The sequence below is a fragment of the Octodon degus genome, unplaced genomic scaffold (genome assembly GCF_000260255.1).
Source record: "Octodon degus isolate 3935 unplaced genomic scaffold, OctDeg1.0 scaffold00191, whole genome shotgun sequence".
NCBI lineage: Eukaryota > Metazoa > Chordata > Mammalia > Rodentia > Octodontidae > Octodon > Octodon degus.
The window spans coordinates 1,367,779-1,375,484 of record NW_004524767.1 but is presented as its reverse complement, the minus strand read 5'-3'; the positions used below and the strand labels follow the sequence as shown (position 1 = coordinate 1,375,484).

The following is a 7,706-nucleotide window of genomic DNA, read 5'->3' as shown; positions in this document are numbered from 1 at the left end:
TTCTTGGTTTGAAGTTAAGACTGTCTGAGAACAGGACTGCTACCCTGCTTTTTTCTGAGGTGCTGGGGCATGTAGTATTGTTTTCCATCCTTTGACTTTCAGCTTATGAATTTTTTATGAGTTAAGTGTGTTTCTTGTATACCACGTATTGTTGGATTTTTCTTCCTAATCCACTGTGCCAGTCTATTTCTTTTAATTGGTGAATTGAGTCCATTTACATTGATGGTTATAATTGAGATGTATTGACTTATGACTGACATGTTATTTACCTGCTGTTGTATACCGCTTTTTCTCTTGTGTTTAATTGTTTTCCCTATTTCGTGGGTCCTTTCTGTTCTCATTCATAGAATTATGGTTACTTTTGTCTCTCTCTAGAGTACCTTTTATTAGTCTGTGTAGGGTTGGCTTTGTTGTCATGAAATTCTTTAGTTGTTCTTTGTCATAGAAGTATTTCACTTCTCCATCAAACTTGAAAGAGAGTTTTGCAAGTTATAGCAGTTGGGACCGGAATTTGCTTCCTTGGGGGACTTGAAATACTTTTCTCCATGCTCTCCTTGACTTGATGGTTTGTAAAGAGAAACCTGCCATTATTCTGATGGGTTTTCCTTCAAATGTGATCTGTTTCTTTTCTTTAGCGGCCTTTAGTACATAGTTCTTTTGCTGGATTTCTGGGATATTGATTATTATATGTCTGGGTGTGTTTTTAATTGGGTTAATATTATTTGGAGTTCTGTACACTTCAGTTGCCTCAATATCAGATTGTTTCCCCATATTTGGGAACTTTTCTGCTATTACTTCTGCCCATATTCTTTTTATATCATTTGTATTGGCTCCTTTCTCATGGATGCCTATTAGTCTCATGTTCTTCATCTTTGCATCACCTTGCAGATGTTGAATTATTTTTTCCTGCATCCTAGTTGTTTTTTTTTTGTTTGTTTGTTTTTTGGGTTTTTTGGTGGAACCAGGGATTGAACTCAGACCCTTGTGCTTGCCAGGGAAGCACTTATCCTACTGAGCCATCTCCCCGACCCCCCCTAGTTGTTGTTAAGAGATCTTTTCTTACCTTTTCACTAGCTGTAATGCTGTCTTCAAAGTCTGAAACTCTATCTTCACTTTCATTCAAACAGTTTTGCCAGCTTGTGATTGAGATTTTAATTTCCTGTATAGTACTTTGGATCTGCTTCATGCATTCTATTTCTTTCCTATATTGCTCATTGAAGGATTCCATCATTTTTCTATTCTCCTCTATTTTTTTATCAGTGTCTTCTTTAGAAGCACTTAATATTTCTTTCATTATAGTTATCATTTCTTTTTTTACTTCAGAGATTATTTGTGGTCTGATTTCCTTTATACATTTTGCAGTTGTGTCTGTACTTCAGATGCTGTCAGGTCAGACATTTCAGGTGTGTGATTTCCAATTTCTTCTGATGTCTCCTGCATTTGTTTTTGGTTGGCTCAAGGCCTGAGACTGCTTTTTACTCCTTCTCTTTTTCATTTTATATAGCACTGTCTTCTGATCTTTGGTATAGAGCTTTGGTGTAGTTATTACCTTAGTAGGTACTGATATTATTAACCAAGAGAGATTATGTGGTTAAAGCAATTACAGTTTTATATTTGCAGATCTATAATTGGTAACATTAATAATGGGTAGTGAGATTTAGCAGTTGACAAACTTCTGTATCTAATGAGTTTGTCTTTTACACCCTAAGAACAAACATTGTGACTGTATATCTAAGCAGATATTAGTTGAGAATTTGTACTTCAGTTAGTTCCCCTACATTCTGTCTGATCAACTGTCTTCCAGGCAGACTAGTTCACCACAGTTACCTGTTGCCCCCTCTCTTAATCAAGAGAGAAAGAAAGAGGATGCCCTCATAGATCTGGTTGTAGCAAAGTGTCTCAGCTTACCAAGTCTAGATTTACCAAGTTTGAATGTGTCCAGGTGGGTCTAGCTTGGTCTGGCTGCTGTGCTCCACTTCTTCCTGCTGCACCCCGTGGAAGAAGACCTACTGTGCCCCTCTGGCATGATGTTCAGCTCCTGGATTAGCTGGGTTGGTCTCACCCCTTGTCTCTCTACAGGGAGTTCTGCTGTAGCATTCCACACTGGGCCTATCTGATGGAGGAGATTCTGGTAATGTGTGGAAAGTCCCACACACTTGCCAGGCCTGGGCACCTGTTTTGCTAATCCTATTTTTTTTTAATGTATCAGTTATTTCATTAGGTTCTTAGAAATTTAGAACCCTAATTTATGAGGATAAGTTCCATTTGTCAGAGCAAAAACAGATCACAGGTAGCCCCAGAGCTGAGGAACAGCTTTGATTTTTGCTTAAATCTGTGAGTCCACTTCTTTCTGATCCACCTTGCACTGCTCTGAAATCTGGTATCTCTCTTTCTTGGTGTCGAAGATCTCACTCTCCTGGTGTCTGGGTTTCTTCAGCTTGTTCTTCTTGAAGTAAGTGTCAGTGAGGTGTTTGGAGATTTTCACTTTGCTGACATCAATTTTTGTAGAGGTGGCAAGGACAAATTTCTGGTGTGTTCTTCATAGAGGAACACGATTAAGGCTAAGAGGCCAGGTCACAAGTAGAAAGCCACTGGCCACCTGCTTCAGGAAGAGCACTCTCTTGCCTCTGTGATGCCCAGAGAGGATGATCAGGATGGTGCCGGGAGTGATGCTAGCTCCAAGTTTCCTCACATGCTGACTGAAGGACTTTTTGCTGTGGCTCAAGGGCTTTCAGGGCACATCTTCAATAGGGTAGTGTCTAGGCACTTTTTGAAGTTTAACCACCTGGGTACCTCCATTCTTGTCTCCACCAACCAGTGTTGTGAACATAGCAAGAACTTTCTCTTTTTCTTCTCAACCTTTGATTTAGCAGCTATGTACTTTCTCTTACACAAAGACTTTCTGGAATACATAGCAGATTGGGAGTTTCTACCAATTCCTCTAACCAGGACAGGCATTTGGCTGTAGTGGGGCTGACCCTTCTTGTACTGTTTTGTCTACTTCACCTTACCTTTTGTTATGGTTTGTGTATAGTTGTCCTCCCAAAGCTTCATGCAGTCTTGGGGCAGTTTCTGGAGTTTGTGATTGATTATTGTGGGTGTGGATGCTGCACATGTCCTAGGACAGGTAATTTGCCTTACAATGTAAAAAGTGCAAAGATGCTAGCTGCTTGAGCTGCTGCTACTCCTCTTGAGCTCCCTGTGCTCTTGCTCTTTGCCACTGCCATGACAGGTTGCTCTGTGCCTTGTGCTGCTCTGCCTTGGAGCCAGCTGAATATGGACTGAAACCTCCAGTAACTGTGAGATAAATAAGCCTTTCTTTCCCTCATTTTGAGTGTCTGGTATTTGTCCCAGCAATGAGAGAAAAGTAACTGAGACACCCTTTTTACTAGTACCCTGGCAGAAAGCTTCTTTGCTTCAAGTTTCTTCTCTTTACAGTCTGGCTTCTAGTTTTTTTTTTACCTGTCATCTTGCAAGAAGGGAAAAAGAACTAAATTTCCAACTTCTAGTCTATAAGCCACTAATTGTATTTTGATTGAGATTACATTAAATCTGTATAACAATTTTGGTCATATGGCCATTTTCACTATATTGGTTCTTCCTCTCCACAAGTAAATAATTTCTTTCCATTTTCTGATATCCTCTTCCTTCTCCTTTTACAGAGTACTCTATTTTTCAATGTATAGATCATTTTTTACTTCCTTTGTTGGACTGATTCTTAAGTATTTCTATTTTTAGATGCTACAGTGAAGGATACAGTTTCTCTAATTTCGTTCTGTGAGTTGCTTATGTACAAGAACACTATTAAATTTTGAGTGTTGACTTTGTATCTAGCTTCACTACTGAATCTGGTTATTAAAGCTTGACATCCTTAGGTGGAACTTTGGGGGTCTTCTGTGTAAAGAATCATGTCACCTGCAAATAGTGAAAATTTTGCTTCTTCCTTTCCTATTTTTATTGCTTTTACTTCCCTCCTTTGTATGAATTCTCTAGCTAATGTTCCCAGACTGTATTAATTAGGAGTGGTGATAGTGGATATCCTTTTCTTATTCTTTTTTTTAAATTAAAAAAATTTTATTTACTTAGAAGCATTCAGAATGTCAACAAAACAGTTGCAACCTTTTTTGCAATTATAAGGTGGTATTCAGTTAACAGAACAACAATCATTTCATATAAGCTGCATCAGAGACAACTGAAGATGAAAAACTACTGTCCCCATATATAATTAATTCTGCTGCATACCAACAAGAACCTGCTTTAAATTTCCATGCCAATTTATAGCCCCCCATACTGTACCAGGCAAGGTTAGTAGCTATTGAAAATATTATCAGGACAGGGCTATCTAAAGACACATTCACCCTGGTTCTGCCAAAAAAAATAAAATTAAATAAGTTAAATGAATAAATAAATAAAGACACATTCAGCAGTGTGTTAACTATACAAAAAAAATGGACACTGTGCAGTTTAAAAACAAATCCTTACATTTCAATTTTTTTCTTCAAAAAGAGCGAGTTGTGTCGAGGGGGAGTTAAATGCTTTACAGACAAGAAAAAAACTGTGCTAGAACCAACTTATTCATCATAATCATCTTCTTCTTCTTCATCCTCCTCATCTTCACTTCTTCTTCCTCTTCATCACCTTCCTCATCCTCCTCCTCTTCTTCTTTTCCTTGCTTTTTTCAGCCTTGATGACTCCCTTTTTTGTTGCATCAGGTTTTCCTTTAGCTGGTAGGCAGCAAAATTCTTTTCATACTTCTCCTTCAGCTTAGTAGCCTTCTTGCATGACTGCTTGTCATCTGCTGAAGTATTATTCCACATTTCTCCAAGTTTCTTTATGACATCACCAATGGAGGGGCCAGGATGTTTTCTTTTGATTTTTGGGCGATACTCAGAACAGAACAAGAAGACTGAAGGGGGCCTCTTGGGCACACTGGGATCCTGGAATTTCTTTTTTGTGTCTCCTTTAGGAGGAACACAAGTTTTTATTTCTCCTTCATAACAAACTTTGTCCACTTTTGCCATGTCTTTAACTTTTCCTTTTTCTTTAGCAGATATGGTTTTCCACCTCTCTGAGCACTTCTTCGAAAACTCTGAGAAGTTAATGGAGGCAACTGGGTGCTTCTTCTTGTGCTATTCTCATCAAGTTTGCACAAAGAATGCATATGATGACGTCTTGCCTCTCGGCTTCTTAGGATCTCCTTTGCCCATGTTTACTTGTTTTCCTCAGTGAGGTAGTCTCCCAGTGCCTGTCTGGCTCTCACATGCCCCAGCACTGTCTCTGTGGAGCTCAATGTACTGCCTCCTTTCTTATTCTTGATTTTATAGTGAAAGGTCTTCAGTTTTTCAGTACTTAGTATGATGTAAATTATTGTTTTATCATAGATGGCTTTTATCAGATTGATATAAACACTCTATTCCAATTTTCTGTAGGATTTTTATCATAAAGCGGCGTTGGACTTTCTCAAATGCTTTTTCTGTATCTATGGAGATGATCATGTGATTTTTGTCTTTTGTTCTCTTAATATGGAGCATTACTTTTACTGAATTTGCATTGTTGAACCATCCCTGCATCTCTAGGAAGAATCCTTCCTACTTGTGGTGTATAATCTTGATAATTTGCTGCATTCCCTTTGACAGTATCATACTAAGGATTTTGTGTCTATGCTCTTTAGGGAGACTGGCCTACAGTTTTGTTTTTGCTTGCATTTTTTTTCTAGCTTTGGAATCAGGGTAATAATTGTCTTCAGGAATGATTTTGGAAGTATTGCTTACCTTTCAATTTCTTTAAAGAGTTTCAATATCAGTGGCATTTGTTCTTCTCTAAATTTCTTGTAGATATAAACAGTGAACCCATCAGAACTTGGGCTTTTTTTTAGGGGGGGCAAGTTTTTACTTACATTTCAGTTTCATTAGCTGGTACTCAAGTTATTTAGAATTTGTATATCTTCTTGATTTAGCTTTGGTAATTCAAATGTGTGTAGGAACCTATTCATTTCTTCATTGTTTTCCATTTTATTAGACTGTCAGTTCTCAAAATAGACATTGATGATCCTCTGGATTTCTGTAAGATCTATTGTGATTTCTTTCCTCCTTTTGATGAAATTGACTAATACTGTATCAATTTCATTGATTCTTTCAAAAAACCAACTTTGGATTCATTGATTCTTTGCATTGATTTCTTAGTCTTAATTGCATTCTGCTCTGAAGATATGACAGGAAATATTTCATTTATAGGAGCTACTGTTGGCATGATTTAGCTCACAGTGTATGCACCCCCAAGTGTGTCTTTCCTGTGGGTCCTGAAAATGTCAGTCATGTGAATGACTAGGGAGAAAATGGACCTCCTGTGGTCTCCAGCACCTTCCCACCCAAGTGCGAGGTTTCTGCAGTCATGTCAAAGGGCTCAGCCCACAGATGATTAGGTCCAACAAGAAAACATCATAATTGTTTTATTCAGTACTGTATTCAAGGTTGGCAAAATATAGCCAGAGGCTAAGCATATCCTTCTGCCTGTTTTTCTATGGTCCATAAGCTAAAATGATTTTTACATTTAAAAGATTTTTTAAATGTCAAAAAACTCTTTCATGGCAATTGAATTTTTTAATGTAAATGACAATGCTCATAAATTTTAGAAGTCATACTTTTTGTTTATATATTATCTATAATTGTTACCACACCACAATGCTGTTTTGAGAAATTGTTACCAGAGCCCATATACACCAAGTAACCTAAATTATTTGTTATCAGACCCTTCCCAGAAAAACACATACTCAGAGGCTGAGGAGATAGCTCAGTAGAATAAGTGTTTGTCTGGCAAACATAAGAGCCTGAGTTCAATCCCTAGGTCTGAAAAGAAAGAAAAGAAAAACACACACTCTTATATACTCAATGCCTACTATATATCTCTCTTAGGGTAGGAGTCTAATAAATATTAATTAAATTAAAGAATGAATAAACATCCTTTAGCAGTAATCCATCAGAACAATAATCAATCTGAAAACAGATGTCAAACTGTAGAGCCAGGGGCCAGGGATGTAGCTCAGTGACTCAATGCCTGCCTGATAAGTGGGAGGTCCTGAGTTCGATTCCTGACACCAAAAACAAAAACTCCTCCTCAGAGAACAGTTACTCGAAAACTTAAACAATTAAATGTTACAACCATTCTATAAAAAAAGCATAAATATTGAAACAAATTTGATTTTAAAACTTACTTGGGATACTTGGAAACACATGGAGAATCTCCTCATATGGTTGCAGAGTTCTGATGAACATTTCATGAAAGTTGACGGACTCAGATTTGGTTGGTCCTAAAAGGAGACAGAAAGGCCCATCTCTCAGGAGCAGTACTCAGCAAGGTCCAAATGCTAAAAGCTTGCTAATTTTTAATTGTTCTGGATATCTCAAAGAGTACTTGCCACACTTGGTATGATGTCTCTCGAGTGATTAATACCAGATTTATTTAAAGTTATAACTAACTTTCAAAAGGAAAAACATTACAGCTACCATAAATTGTTTGTTAATCATTATAAAAAGTCATAAATGTTTTTATAGGTTGCAAATTGCACTTAGAATGCTAAAGGATGATGAAATCATCACAGAAAGCCACAGCAGCTAAGCTAATTAGTTAACTACAATAATAAGCTCCATGTTTAAAAGCAAACTACATGAAAAATAAACTTAAATGACATTAGTTAAAATTTTCCAGGG

General features: G+C 37.4%; 1 pseudogene; it reads right to left on the bottom strand.

The window, feature by feature from the left end:
- Window positions 1-2,233: 2,233 nt before the first annotated feature.
- LOC111813480 lies at window positions 2,234-2,830 on the bottom strand (annotated as a pseudogene).
- Between the last annotated feature and the right edge of the window lie 4,876 nt (window positions 2,831-7,706).